At 43.0% G+C, this 16377-nt stretch overlaps 2 pseudogenes; one reads left to right on the plus strand and one right to left on the minus strand.

Annotated features, from left to right (window-relative positions):
* Nucleotides 1-7971: 7971 nt before the first annotated feature.
* On the plus strand, nucleotides 7972-8534 carry LOC123090196 (cytochrome b561 and DOMON domain-containing protein At5g47530-like; annotated as a pseudogene).
* Nucleotides 8535-10629: 2095 nt separating this feature from the next.
* Nucleotides 10630-13095, minus strand: LOC123090197 (uncharacterized; annotated as a pseudogene).
* Between the last annotated feature and the right edge of the window lie 3282 nt (nucleotides 13096-16377).

Here is a 16377-nt window from a genome sequence, read left to right on the forward strand (position 1 = left end):
AAGTGTCTAATGTTTATCTTCCTCTTAATCTTCAGTTCTATAAAAAGTTCATCTATCAATCTACAGCAAAACAGGGGGAAAAAGGACAATTGCATGATCAGATCCATAACGAAACTTGTTGACCTGCGCCTAATGTTTCTCTTCCTCTTAATCTTTAGTTCTACACAAAGTGCATCGCCCAATATACAAAAAATAGGGAAAAAAGACAATTGAATGATCAGATAAGAATGCAGTTACATGGGACCAGCATAAATCCTTTGTTCTAATGGGCTGAAAACAATAACAGATAAAGTACAAGTCGACCAAAATGTGAAATCTATCAAAAGAGCAAATGAGATTATATAGTACACTGAAACACAACGTACCAACTCAAATTTATGAGTGTTTATGCACATAGAGCATATAGAGAATGAAAACAAAGATGTACACCAAGACATTAAAGAGTTAAATAGAAATAATATACTGTCAAAATGATCCTGCAAAAGTAGTATACAAATTCTAGAATTAATCACATAGATACTGTATTAGTGTTGATCCTAATTTGCATTACAACTAACACGTCAAGGACAGGTAGAGGAAATAATGTCCTGCTGATAGGTTCTGTGATTGACCCAATGACTAATTGTGGTTCTAGTCGAGAGGTAGATCAAGGCACATCCCATCAGCAGTTGGGAGATGAACAGCATGGAGGCCATGGATCAAAATAGTGAAATGGATCAAAACTATGGGCGTGGACATGGAGATTTGGAGACGTAGAATGCCCGTGCGTTGCCACATGCATTTTAAAAGTCTTCCTAGTTCATCATGATCATGTTCTACGGGACAAAAATTCCGATGTTTATGGATATATGATATTCCTCATTGCAATTAATATCACTAAATTTCTCGATCCACCAAACTGTACAAAAGTAAATGAATCTGAGTTTAGTGGAATAAGGATCGATCAAATGAATGAACAAACAAATCGCGCACATGTCGTTCATTAGTTCTTCTCCGCCAGAAAATGGAACCCAATACGTTGTTGCTGCAATATTTCATTGGTCCTCGGAACCCATGAGCCTCCTCGCTAGTGCTAAGGAACCCTGTTTGGCCATCACTTCCGCCGCCAGCTTCAGCATCACCACTTACATGTCTCCGCCAGCTCTGCCACGGTGCCATGTCCACCATGTTTCACTTTATCGTACTCCCTCTGTCCCAAAATTCTTGTCTTAGATTTGTCTAGACAAATCTAAGACAAGAATTTTGGGACGGAGGGAATACATTACTCACGTAACATAAGTACTATTGTTCAAGCATGCATACCAGTCGTTAGATCTAGTACATCCAAGCAGTTGCGATCCACCACTTTTCACAATCCCCTCCGTCCGCCAGACGTCTCCTGCACTGCATCAAAGACACTCACAGATGCCCTCGTCCAATGTAGGTTGTTGCCCCTGAGAGGCCTCCCTCACCGGCCATAGATCTCGCCGCAAGTCGCACCTCCCCATGACCAAACTCCATCAGATATACAAACACATGCAGACATGCTACACCTCGGTTAGTATGCTAGACGTGCATATAGTACGCTAAATATTTTGTTTCTAGTATTTTCTTATTTCTTTTGTAAAAATATTTGAAGCACCATTAGAACACAAGATAAAATCCAATATATCAGATATGTTAAAATCCAGTAAATAATGTCATTAAAGTATATACAAATTTGCACTTCCAATACACTGAACGAAAAATGTACATACATCAACATTCACTACTGCTTTCAACAATGCTAGAACATGATCACTTGTTCATCTTTCAGCAGACAATCTTTGAGACCACTGGCGACCGGGGAGCTGCTGGAGATCGCTCCTCAACTGGCTTAGCTGTTTGTTCATCTAAAAAAGAAAAAGGGTTACCTTTCCGTTAATTTTAGTCTTGCAGTTACAGCCCCTCAAGTATTTGTCACCTATATTTTCTCATTTTTTCAATACCTTGTTTCATAATTATCCTATGTATTTTCTTGAAGAGTGCAGGCTTATTATACACCAATTCCCCTCCATCCTCGAGTTACCTGGCCACCATAGGTCCTCTCCTCCCTCTTGCCGCTCCATGTGCTAGCATTGAAAATGCCAAATTATATTCTGTCATATGTAGTTCTGATAATAACACAAATACCTAAAAGCAAAGAAGAAAACCAAAGTGAAATTGCTGGGAAAATGTCAAGAAATCACACACTGCTAGATGAATCATAAGAATATATGTACCCCATTATGTCTCAAATCATCATAATATAGTGATAGGTGATGTATAGGGAGATAAAAGTCATTGGCAACAATTAATAATCCCTACTGGTTAAAGAAAGAAATTTTTATGTTTATGTGATGTGAAGAAGAACTGAAGTCATATCATCTCCTGCTGCATAACCAACTACTGGGTAGTGCTCTCTTTTCTAAGCTTGATTATCACAGGTTAATCACTTGGGTGTTATACTGCAAAGAATTTTTTATGCCTACGAGCTTGAGGTCCCATCCCTGATGACAGTCAAATCCACTATTTCTTCTTATATCCCATGATCGTCGTGCATCCTAAGTTCTGCCATGAGGGCACTTGGTGTCGCGCCGCCAGGTAAACTGGAGGACTTGCACCACACTGGCGCGGCCCATGTCTTCACGTCGACTGACGGAGAAGTGGTCGTTTGGGAGGTTAGCGTGTGAGCTGAAGCTTGCACTGCAAGAAATCAAGAAATTCCATTTTTACAAGAAATTTGTGAGTGGATCCTTAGTTTTGCTTTGCATTAGTAATTGTTCAGCATGTCAACATTTCATCTGCCGGGTTCTGAAATTGGATAACTACATCAACCTTGTAAATGTTGCCTCTTCAATACCAGGAATGGTGTTGTCTCCTACTCTTTTCAAAGTGCTTTGAAGTCTCTTATCATCAGTGATCGTAGTATTGTGCACTTCCTTCTTTTTCCTATCATCAGTGGAAGGAAAACTAAGTATAACAAGCAGGCAAAGGTTTCATATTTCTGTACTCTAAGCTGATATGCATATACTAAATGGCATTCACTGAAAGATCTATTTCAAAATGTGACAATAGCATGCTTGGATGATAATCAGTATGCATAGCTTGCACACTTCAAATTTGGCATTTCTACACAGGGTATAAGCAATGGTTTACAAGGCCCACAAATTACTGATTATGAGGAAATATTTCGGGTCTGAGACAAACTATTTACACAGGTAAAATGAATACATGTAGAACATATAATGTGTTGAAAGCGGGAAATGCTACTGCTTGCAGAAAACCCAATGACACTACCTATGGATGACAGGGTACCATAGAAATCACATGTGCACGCTGCCCTTGCCTCCGGCACAGGGCACCGGCCATCTTCTTCAGCTTGTCAACACTCATATTACAATAGTCATCCAATCTCCTATATGAACCAACAAATTAGTTTTGCCTCCATAACGAAACTTTCTGAAGTGTCCAATGTTTCTCTTCCTCTTAATCTTCAGTTCTATAAAAAGCTCATCTATCAATCTATAGCAAAACAGGGGGAAAAAGGACAATTGCATGATCAGATCCATAACGAAACTTGTTGACCTGCGCCTAATGTTTCTCTTCGTCTTAATCTTTAGTTCTACACAAAGTGCATCGCCCAATATACAAAAAATAGGGAAAAAAGACAATTGAATGATCAGATAAGAATGCAGTTACATGGGACCAGCATAAACCCTTTGTTCTAATGGGCTGAAAACAATAACAGATAAAGTACAAGTCGACAAAATGTGAAATCTATCAAAAGAGCAAATGAGATTATATAGTACACTGAAACACAACGTACCAACTCAAATTTATAAGTGTTTATGCACATAGAGCATATTGTTGCCCACTATAGAGAATGAAAACAAAGATGTACACCAAGACATTAAAGAGTTAAATAGAAATAATATATTGTCAAAATGATCCTGCAAAATCAGTATACAAATTCTAGAATTAATCACATAAATACTGTATTAGTGTTGATCCTAATTTGCATTACAACTAACACATCAAGTACAGGTAGAGGAAATAATGTCCTGCTGATAGGTTCTGTGATTGACCCAATGACTAATTGTGGTTCTAGTCGAGAGGTAGATCAAGGCACATCCCGTCAGCAGTTGGGAGATGAACAACATGGAGGCCATGGATCAAAATAGTGAAATGGATCAAAACTATGGGCGTGGACATGGAGATTTGGAGATGGTGGTTCATGTAAAAAAAACAGGAATATACCTCAAGGAGTGGACGGCTAGACGCCGAAAACCTTGGCGACACCCTTGGCCGTCTTGCTCAGCCCCTCCCGATTTCCTAGGTACCTCCGAGCGCCCTCTTTCCTGTCCATACGGTGGCGCCTAACTTGCTTCCCGGCCATGACCTTCCTTTCTCCGCCACCTTCCGTTTCCCCCTTGCGGGCCTCCGCATCGGAGCCCCCGACCACCATCACCACCATAGCATCCAACTTGCATAAATATAACAACATTCACTATTAAACAATTTATCTTCGGACTCACATGGTCTCAAAGAAAATTTTCAAAAGGCAAATGCTATCTACCAATTGCAAGATCCGTAGATGCTCAGAGGTGTCAAATACATTTCTGTATGTGAAAAAAAAATGAGTACCTCCAAATTTATAATACACCTCATTGAGTTAGTAACTCTGAGCTTAAATACCACAGCTAACAAGAAATTCTTTGGCAAAATAGCATTTTTTGTCGAGTGTATGGTTAAGATGAAAAGCATACTTTTTTCAACAACAAAAAACATGTAAAACATACTCCATCTTTGCAGTCGATGCTATTTCTGCAGTCAAAAAGGAACTTAGGTAGTTACACAATTTATTAGCATCTGGGATGGATGGCACGGCTAGGCTAAATCTAATTCCCTCTCAAATATAAAACATGCAGGGTATATTATGAAATAAAAGTGCATTGTGGCCACAACGACTGAATGTTGAAGCCTACACCACCGGTATCTTGCCTGACTTGTTGTTATAGTTATGCACCTCACTTTTTCCCCTGAATCTCCCTTGGTGTAAGATGCAGGAAAAATATATTTCAGCTGGAACCAATAATGTGCAGCAAGTTGGTTAAGAAAACCTACGCCTATCCATTTTATACAGACCGCACATACACTATTGATGTATGATTACTCTACAAACAATCTTAACCTGGAACCAGGATAATCTGAAACCATACTGGAGAGCTGCATGTAAACTTCATAGAATAACAGAAGGGCCAAAGCGCCAAAGTACGACAAAGAAATGACTGGCCAACACCCCAAAACAAAAGGGAACAGTGGAAACAGTTGAACTACGCAAGGCCAGAAAACGACCAAGAACTAATTCTTTCCTAACCAGTAGCTAACATCCATTTCAGCAGGCTCATAACCTGAATAAATGGTGTAGCCAAATGACCATTTGGCAGACAAAAACTTCATTTTTTTGTTCTCCATTTATTCGACGGAGAAAAGGACCAGGCTGGGAACTTGATGTTCATCAATCTATTAAGAAATGAGGTGGGTAAGGTTTGCGAGCACAGGAAGGTAGTAACTAAGAAATATGTGTCCATGCTCACTAAAGCAATCTCTATGCATATCCAAAATCACTGGAAAGACTGCATATTAACTTAGACACCAGTTGCAAACAATATTAGATCTGCCCAGTCAGCATCGGTAGGAAGCACACACCAAGTGTTAGCCTATATAGGTCTTGTCCAATATACTCAAACATTCAGAAATTAGACATGTATACATACCAACTAAAAAGATCTCTGGGTGAGTGGATTCTTCAGATCTTCAGCAATTCAAACAAAACTTTTAATTGCCATTGATTAAAACTTATCCTGGCTTCATATCACAGTATAAATTCAAGCAAACTGTATACTTTGTCTGAGTCGATCAGCAAAACATGGACCAATGAATGGCTACTTCATAAATAGAAGACTGCAATTAACATGCTCACAAACATAATCCTCTATGGAGATCAGAAGAGTAATATGGTGAGTGAGTGTACAATTCTGAAGATATTTTAAAAAGGCGAAAATAGATCACGTCTATTTTGCTAGCCTACATCCATTGTTGTCCATCAAGTACAATTGTTCTTTTTTCAATGAAAGTGCGGTAGTTTTTGGAAAAGAGGTTAATTGCTAGATGATACAATGGCTGAAAACATAAGCAAGAAAAACACGTACCAAATATTGCACTTCTCATATAACTGATACGAAACCTCTCCCGATTGGAAAATATTTCTTGTCGAATCCCTCATTAGGATCGTAAAGCACAACCTGCAAATGTATATATGAGATTAATCTAGGAGGACTTAACATCATTACTAATCTCAGGTGAATGCATCAAATACTTGATAGGCATGCAGCCACAAGTTATGATACATAGATGTACACATTATAAATAAAACAAACATTGCTCCAGCTATCCCATAGAACTTATCAAAAAAATATTAAATGGGGAGAACATATATAGAAAGTACTTCCATCAACCTTATCTTGAGCTGAGGCTTATGTACAAACAATTACATGTAGTCGTCATGGCTGGATGTGTAACTTTGGCTGCCTGTAAACAACATGAAGAGAAGTTCGCACAATTCCACAAAAGTGTATTTATCCAAATAGCATATCAAATTGAGCCATAGTACTGGCTCATGTATCATCATAAAAACTATTACTATTGACTGTGTAGGTTGGGGGAAGATGAACATGTGTTCTGCAGTTTCGAATTGCTGTGAAAACAAAAACTAATCTGAAATTGTAGTCCATTGGATGTGGACGAAAAACGACTGACCGCTTCCTCCTGGTGAATCCAAACAACTTCGATGCAAACAGTTGAATCTGGCGCATGACAATATAACACGGGTCCCTTTTTGTTGACATCCACATGATAAAAAAAGGAAATTGCATAAATTTGTGGTCTTAAGGATCAGTGTAGCACCATCCTGCTACTCTAGCAGGAATCTTTATGTCAAAATCGGGAGGGGCATGAGAATCAGAGAACAGGTCGTCAGAGATTACAACCTGTGCTCCTCCTCGCTCCAGGGCATGCCCTTGCGGAGCTCGTCGCTCCTCGCGCCACGGCCACGGTCATAGCCTGCCGTAGAGATTCGCGATGGTGGCAGCATCGTCATCGTCCCACGAGTTAGACCTGGACGTGGGCGAGGCAGGCCGTCCGAGGAGGAGCAAGCAGCCCACGGCGGGGAGATCCATGACGCGGCCATGAAGGCACCTGCAGAGAGGAACGACACGTAGTTCAGAGACGAGAGAGAGAGAGAGAGAGAGAGAGAGAGAGAGAGAGAGAGGAAAGAGGAGAAAGGAGAGAGGGAGGCACGGCGGTGGGGTCCTGCTGTCTGCTCCCAGCGAGGTCAGGAAGCGCTCGGCGACGGTGGCGGCGTAGGAGGGGCGGTGGAGGAGGAGGGGCTAGGAACCCTAGCCAGGGTGAGGGAATCGTGGGTCGCTCGCTCGCTCGCTTTACAGGATCGAGAGGAGAGGGGGTGTCGTACGGGTTTTTCTTAGCGGGAGGGGTGGTGCGAAAAAAACCTACGGAAAAAAAACCAAGGTGGGAAGGAGGACGAAAAAGAACCAGACGAAAATGGTGGGACGAAAATAAAACCCGGAACGCGACGAGTTTAGATACGTGGTCACACCACCCATCCGGCGAAATGTCAAAACGGGACGTGTTTTTGAGCTGGTCAAAATGGGATGCTTAGCAAAAGGGATAACTGGCCGTCAACTCTGAAGCTTTCCGCCCGTACACGAACCTACTCCAACATCCCAGTTTTCACCTCGCCGCACACTACAAATATTCTTCTCTCTACCTTCACGACTCCACCACACGCCGCGCTTGCAACTCCGGCCAGCTCGAGCTGAGCCGAACTGCCGAAGCCAAGCAACTCCGGCACGAGCAAGACTCCCCGTAGGGCGTGCGCTCTACTACCATACCATGGTGCGACTCCTCCTAATCGTAGCCGCCGCCGTGCTGCTGTCCGCGGCCGGCGCGACGGCCCAGCAGAAGGGCTGCGAGAACGCGACGTTCCCGGCGGGCAGGTCCTTCGAGCGGTGCAACACCCTGCCCGTGCTCGGGGCCAGCTTGTACTGGACGTACCACGCGGCGAACGGCACCGCGGAGCTCGCGTTCCGCGCGACGTCGGGCAGCGCCGGGTGGGTCGCCTGGGGCATAAACCCCAGCGGCGCCGGCATGCCCGGCAGCAACGTGTTCGTCGCCTCCCAGAACGCCAGCGGCGTGTCGGTGCTCATGACCGTCCTGAAGAGCACGGCCCCGGCCCTGGACAACACCACCCTCCAGTTCGACGTGCCGGTGCCGCCCACCGCGGAGTACGCGGCCGGCGCTACACGATCTACACGACGGTGGCGCTGCCGGGGAACTCCACGCAGCAGAACACGGTGTGGCAGGCGGGGCCGCTCAGCGGCGGGGCCATATTGCCGCACCCGACATCCGGGCCCAACTTGCAGAGCCTTATGAGGCTGGACTTTCTCTCCGGCTAGAGCACCCTCGGCGCCGAGGCCGAGGTCACAGCGCACAGTCACCATATGTAATTATTTGTTAGTGTCATCGTCATCATGTATATAAATAAATCACACGATATATTTCTTTTTTTTTTTGCATCGACACGATATATTTCTTATGATTCCTGCTATTGCACTTCGTATATCTATATCTATATCTATATCCATATGTAATAAAGGACGGATGCTTTCATAGATTTTTTTTGAACTTCTCCATATGTCATCTGTTTAGATCTGTGATTTTATGTTAATTATAAAGATTGACGGCTGAGATTAGCTTTCATAGTTCTTCATGCACCATCTTTTTAGATTCGTCGATTTTACGTTAATTATAAAGATTGACGGCTGAGATTTGAGAGATATGTTTTTTGTTCTCCTTCCGTCACCCCTTAATACACAAACCTTACATGTGCGTCCACACAAAAAATTAATTCGCATGGCTGTGATTTGAATTCAGGACCTACTGATAGCGCTCACAATAATCAGTCCACCGGGTAACACTTTTATTCTTCAAAAGTGATCAAATCTATATGTGTGTACTGGATGGATGGAGTCTATGGGCTGGCCCATCAACATTGCACGGCTCCGACGTTATACAAAATCCCAACTCGCCTTCTTAAAGGCATTTCCTAAAAGGCGCCTTCAGCGCCCGTTTATTCGATTCCAGCAAACGGGCGCACACTACAGTTCCGCACTGGGCCGGCCCATGTTACGTTTCCTTTTCTGTAATAACTCCCAAAAACACGTCAAAAAACTGCAGCAAAACTCATATTTCGTACGTGAGGGTTCGAAATCGCGATCTCCGCGTTGAAACAGCAGGGCACTAACCAACAGACCAACGTACCGATGATATACAGTTACTTATTTTCGTTCTTTTATTTACGTAGGCCGTGAGAGCCCACCAAACCAGCTTCCCCTGCTGGCTTATTTCTGGGTGTTTTTTTTTCTTTTTTTGGTTCCTTTCTTCTTTTTCTTTTCTCATTTTCCTTTTTTTCTTTTCCTAAAAATGCGAATTATTTAAAATTCATGAAATTTTTAAAATTGAATGAACTTTAATCAAATCGATGAACTTTTTTAAAATTTGATGAAAATTTTCAAATTCCATGAATTTTTTAAAACATGAACAATTATTGAGAACATGAATAAAAATTTATATACAACGAACAATTTTCAAATATACACTGAACATTTTTTCGGTCTACGATGAACAATTTTTAACTACACAGCGAACATTTTTGTGATATACATTGAAATAATGTAAAACATATTTATACATTTTTTTGATATAAGATGAACAAATTTTATACATTGAACATTTTTGTAATATAACCTGAACAACTTTTAACTACACATTGAACAATTTTGTGATATGCGCTGAAAATTCATTTAAATACCCATTGAACATTTTTTATGTACACTGAACAATTTAAAATATGAACTTTTTTGATATTGATGAACTATTTTTCAAAATTGATGAACTTTTTTTTAAATTTGTGTTTTTTAAAATCAATGATTTTTTTGGTTCGTTAACCTTTTCAATTCGTGATTTATTTTGAAATCTGTGAACTTTTAAATTTCTCCCCAAAAAAAACACGTTTTTCCAAATCTGTGCGCAATAAATAACGCGACTTTAATTATTCTTAACTCCTTCGCGATAAAAATATCCATGTACGATTGGTTGCCCTAGTGGTTAGGCGACTGGAAGAGGTACTGGACGTCGCGTGGTTGAATCCTCACGGCAACAACCTTTTTAGGGCATTTTTTTGTCTTATAGATAAGGCGTGTCGTGGGCCGGCCCAGCAGGCGCGGCTGTGAGCGCCAGCTTCCTGAACCGGCGCTTAAGGCGCCGGTTAGGAGCTCCCCTTCTTAAATATAATTCTTCCAATTTATTATGTTTTAACTTCTGTTGTATCAATGAGCCATCTTAGGAATTTTTTTTTTTGAAAAACAACTTGAAACTTTATTAATTAGAAATAATCGTTACATCGTCTATCAAGAGTTACAAGATCTTCCATGGGCTCCTCTATCCAATCCCTAGTCATGGAACTTTTTGCTAATCTAGCAAGCTCATGAGCTACTTTATTCGCTTCCCTGTTACAATGTTCAAAACTGGTTTGAGGAAAATCACAGGCCATAAAAAAACAATTCTCAAAAATTGCAGCAGCCGCCCCCGCACACTGTCCTCCGTTCTTCATTGTTTCGATGACCTCCATATTATCAGAATTGATGATTAGACAATTGCAGCCCGTCTTTTGTGCCAACAGTAAACCAAATCTGAGTGCTACCGCCTCTGCTATCAGGGCATCCGCACAGTGCTGAATCCTCCAGTTACCACCTACTATGAAGTTTCCTTTTTCATCGCTGATAACAGCACCCGCTGTGCCTCTTAGCTGATCATGATCAAAAGAAGCATCCACGTTCAATTTAACGAAACCCCTAGGAGGTCTGCACCATCCTTCATTCTTTCTCTTTGCTTTAGGAGAGTGGGCATTTACATAGTTCGATGTTATAGCCCGAATCCCCATCGCAGTTTGGGACGCTTCCTGAGACTTACCCTCATGGACTAGTTTCCGTCTATTCCACCATAAATACCAAGCAGCTTTAGCAATAAATTCCCATGCATTCTGGGAGCCCAAGATGGGTAGTTCATGATCAGGCATAAGGAGCAGGAATTCAAGGACTGCCTCTCCTGCACGATCAACGACGCAGGCTTTTTTTACCACTTCATACAACCCCAAATGTTCCCACACATCGTTGCCTTCTAACACAGAAATAATATATGTTTCGTGTCCCCCGGCCCGTCCAAACATGCTGGGCATATTGGTTGAGTTTTTATATGTCTGTTGGCCAATGTAACACGACATGGTAGAGTTCCATGAAGCATCCGCGAAATAAAAAATTTAACCTTCGCCGGACAAGCTAATTTCCAGATCTTACCCCAAATAGGATTGACCTTGCTTCTACCCATACCATTCGAGTATTCTAACTTCCTCCCATGTTGCTTATTCCATTCCTCCACATAAGCTGATCGTACAGTGAATAAACCGTTTGTTGTATAGCTCCAAGCAATAAAGTCCGACATATTATGCATAGGGATCGAGATCGCTAGGACTCTACGAGCATCAATTGGCCATAGAGTTTGTCTCACCAAATCTTCATCCCAGCCATTAGTGACTGGGTTAATAAGATCAGAAACTTTCGTCAAACGATTCCCCCTTCTGGGTGTAATAATTTTCCTGTCTGCACAATTTGGGATCCATGCATCTCTCCATATGTCAATATTTTCTCCTGTTCCCACTCTCCATATATAGCCATTCTTGAGAGAGTCCACTCCCGCCATAATGCTTTGCCAAGTAAAGGAAGAGCCCTTCTTTAATACCGCATTCATCAAATCACCTTCGGGGAAATACTTGGCTCTTAGGATTGTTGCACATAATGATTCAGAATTATCCACAAGATGCCATGCTTGCTTCGCTAATAACACCAGGTTAAAGCAGTGTGTATCACAGAAACACATTCCTCCTTGTTCTTTTGGAACACACATCTTCCACCATGCCATCCAATGCATCCTTTTCTCATTGTCCTCGTCGCCCCACCAAAATTGCGACATCACGTCTATGATTCCTTTGCAAATATTTTTAGGAATTTTAAAGACGGACATTGCATATGCTGGGATAGCTTGAACAACAGACTTAAGAAAAAAATCCTTTCCACCCGCCGATAACAACTTTTCTTTCCATCCACTAATCTTCATAATAATACGATCAATCAAGAACTGAAAAGAATCGCTTTTGTCCATGCCCACATTGGCAGGTAATCCCAAATATTTATCATTAAGTGCCTCAGTCATAATATTTAGAATTGTACAGATTTGCGCTTTGTCCTCCATTTTTGTATTGGGACTAAAAAATATGCTGGATTTTTCGACACTCACGAACTGCCCCGAGGCGGCACAGTAAGAGTTCAGAACCGCTCTAAGGGCCTCCGCATTCATTGCATTTGCTCGCATGAGGATTAATGAATCATCCGCAAATAATAGATTGGAAACTGAGGGAGCTTCCCTACTGACCTTTATGCCGGAGATATTTCTTCTCTCCTCCGCATCTGCTAAAAGGGCAGTCAGGCCCTCCATACATAACAGGAATAAGTAGGATGAGAGGGGATCTCCCTGCCTTAGCCCTCTAGTGGGTTTGAAGCTATCGGTCTCCTTCGTATTAACCCGAATCCTGTACTCCACCGAGGACACACATTGCATAATCAAATTCACCCAGTTTTCCTTGAAACCCAGCTTCACCAAAATTGCTTTTAAAGAAGACCATTCCAATCGGTCATAAGCTTTCTGCATGTCCAACTTGATTGCACACAGCCCCTCCCTCCCCGTTCTTTTCTGTTTTATTGTGTGGAAACACTCATATGCTACCAAAATATTATTTGTGATTAGTCTCCCAAGGACAAAAGCACTCTGAGTTGGGCTGATAATGTCTGACAAAATTAATTTCAGACATGCTGCAATCATTTTTGAAATAACCTTATACACCATCTTAGAAATTAATAAGCAACGAAGGAAGGAAATGATCCATATAAAGAAATAAGGAAGACGTGCGACAAATATGGAAAGGGATAAGGAAAGAAATGAGTGCTACGTGGATTCGTCGCGTCCTATGCTGGTGGGGCCGAAAATAAGGAAAGGAAGAATGAGTAAGGAAAGAAAAGTTGTGGGGCTGGAAATAAGCAAGAAATAATGAGTAATGAAAGGAAAGTGGTGGGGCTAGACCTGGAGAAGGAGCTCTCAGCCCAGGATCATCGACGTACATCATGGTGACGATAACGACGACATGGCCGAGTCGTGAGTGCAGTCGGAGGACTATTTTGGCCAATGAGCTTGGAGCACCGGAGGATATGTACACCGGCGCCACGACAAGGGAGGCAGCCACCACCGAAGCAGCTACACCCACCTGACTCGCTAATAGCTCAATCATCAGGTAAACTTGCAGATCCTGATCCTACTTTGGTTTGTTCTCTAGACGTGTATGCCAGGAGCTGACTGCTAGAACTGGCCGGCAGTAGCATCATCTGCTTATATTTGTTTGTTACACATCTTCTCAACGGTGTGAATTATGCAGGTTTGATCTATACCCATCCTCAAAAATCTTATTGTTTGATTATCACTCTGTGTACACTTTATATCTTATTTATAAATAAATATTATAATGATTTCTTTCTACATCAAGCATAGCCGTACAACTGGAAAGAGGATGGTTTTTTAGTTTCGGGTGTTGTCGGTGTCAAAACCGGCAGATCTCGGGTAGGGGGTCCCAAACTGTACGTCTAATGATCGATGATAACAATGGACAAAGGGACACAATGTTTACCCAGGTTCGGTCCCTCTTTAAGGAGGTAAAACCCTACTACTGCTTGATTACATTCGAAGAGTATAGAGGTTACAAGAGTTGATCTACCTCGAGATTGTGGTGGCTAAACCCTAGATGTCTATCCTATGAATATTCCGATGATGGTAATGATGATAGCCTCTACGGACTAAACCCTCCAGTTTATATACACACCAGAGGTACCTAGGTTTTGTACAAGGTCGGTTCATCAGAGAAGGAAATAATACACCCGGACTCCAATCTTGCCGTTCACGTATGGAGAAGTCCCATATAGACACGGATGATGATCTTTAGCTTGATCTTTTACGGCCCATTCAACCCGGCCTATATTCCTGGGCCAGACACCTGAGGACCCCCGAATCCAGGACTCCCTCAGTAGCCCCCGAAGTTGCCTTCAATGACGATGTAGTAGGCGGATATAAGTCTTTGGCTTTGCAAGGCGGGTTCTCCACCATACTCCGGATTGACGATAATCCGACATCGGCTTCTGTGTCCAGTCTTTATGATCCCTTCCTGTCGTCGCCTCGATTTCCACACGTCTGAGCGAATGCGAACGGTCCATTACCTTTTTACATTTTAACCCTTTAATAGGCATGAGTGGCATTTATATAACGAGGCTAGATCCCCAAACGCCATCCAACATCGCCCAAAGAGCAACAGAGCAAACTATGAAAAAAGACTCAAACCATGGTTAGCACCCCTGGCTCCTCCTCGCGTCCTCATGGCCCTCAAGAGGGGGATTGGCAAAGTTGTTCTGTATCCCATTTTCAGCTCAATCGTCTCCGGACGCAAGGATATCTTCCTCCTGCGGATCTAGTCTCCGTACGGGCAGGATTAGCTTCTACGGGCGATGGTGCATTGGCGGAGAATTTCCCCAACCCCAGCCAAGGGGAGAGGGTGTTTTTCATCTCGTTCCTTCTGAGGGGCGTAGGATTCCCGATCCACCCCTTCCTCATGGGTCTATTGGAGTACTACGGGATCCAGCTGCACAACCTCACACCAGGTTCCATTCTTCACATTTCCGGTTTTGTCGCCCTCTGCGAATTATTTTTAGGCTGCGAGGCTCACTTCGAACTATGGAAAAAGTTCTTTTGCCCCATCCACTACCACCAGGGCATAGGGTCTATATTTGAAGTGGGCGGCGCCAAAGTATGACGCATAGCCGGATCTGGTTACCCAGTTGGGACTCCGAAGAGGGGGTCCAAAGAATGGTCTTCGGAATGGTTCTACATTGAGGATGTTCCTCTTCCGGACCCTGTCCGACATAGACTTCTTGAATTCTCCAGTGCCCCCTTGAAGAAGCTATTCAGCTGGCGCCCCAAGTCCTCCGAGCAAGAGGATAGTGCGGAGGTGATGAGATTGGTCAGCAAGGTCAGATTGCTAACCCATTCCAGGCTCTCATCATTGAAATCATGGCTATTGCGATAAAGCGATGCATCCAGCCTCTTCAATCTAGAGTGGCTCCATTATGGAATTACAATGGGGAGGACGACGCGTCTCGCTATAGGCGGGAGGGTCCGGATAACCAAGCCGCATTGGCTACCATGTTGGTTGACCTTTATAAGGGGGAAGAAGAAGACTTTGCCCGTTTAAATTATCGGGAAGGTTTCTCCATGTACAACCCCATCAAATGGGTATGTTTAGTCATTTAGCACTTTTTTATTATTGGGATGCATTAACCGAATAATCTGGTTGCTTCAAAACAGACATGGAGGAAGGTAGTCGAGAACATCTATTGTGCCCCTCCTCAACCAGAGGACCATGCTCGCAATGAAGACCCCATATTCTACGAGGATCCAGATATATTTGTAGAAATTGAAGATGGAGTTTATTATCAGGCGAGCTTTGACGGCTCGGAGGTAGCCATTATAGCCGATTACCCCGATCTCTATCCCTTCGTTAAGGTAAGTGTTCGGAAATCATTTAAAAAGGGAAACACTTCCTCTCACAACTTACCTTCCGCACTGGACAGTGTTGCACAAGATCGATACTCAGCGAGCCGTACCGAAGCACGGGTAGTCCAAAGGAAAACGGCTCCTTCATGGGGTGAGCGCTTGAAACGAAAGGGGACCGGGAGCGCCATTGAGCCTGCTCCATCACCAAAGAGGTATATTCGTTACTTCATGTCTAAGCATCAAGCCGAATCGTCATTTTCCTCCTTCTTCTATCATCTGAGCTCAGGAGAGGTATACTGCGAACCGTATCAAAGATCCCAGCAAGCCGAGCCACAGCCAATGCACGGTGTCGAACTCGTCAACTAGGGCGCATACAGGGGTGGTGCCGTCTCATCCACCTCATGAAGATCCGGATGAAGTGTCCGTCACTCACTCCGAGGTGGAGAGCACGATGAATCACCGTCGCTTAAAGGAGACCCTGCATGCCTCGGCCTTTTCGGACCAAGAATTTACCGCTCTTAGCACCGTAGACGCGTA

Source organism: Triticum aestivum, chromosome 4B, assembly GCF_018294505.1.
Source record: "Triticum aestivum cultivar Chinese Spring chromosome 4B, IWGSC CS RefSeq v2.1, whole genome shotgun sequence".
In the NCBI taxonomy this organism is placed as follows: domain Eukaryota; kingdom Viridiplantae; phylum Streptophyta; class Magnoliopsida; order Poales; family Poaceae; genus Triticum; species Triticum aestivum.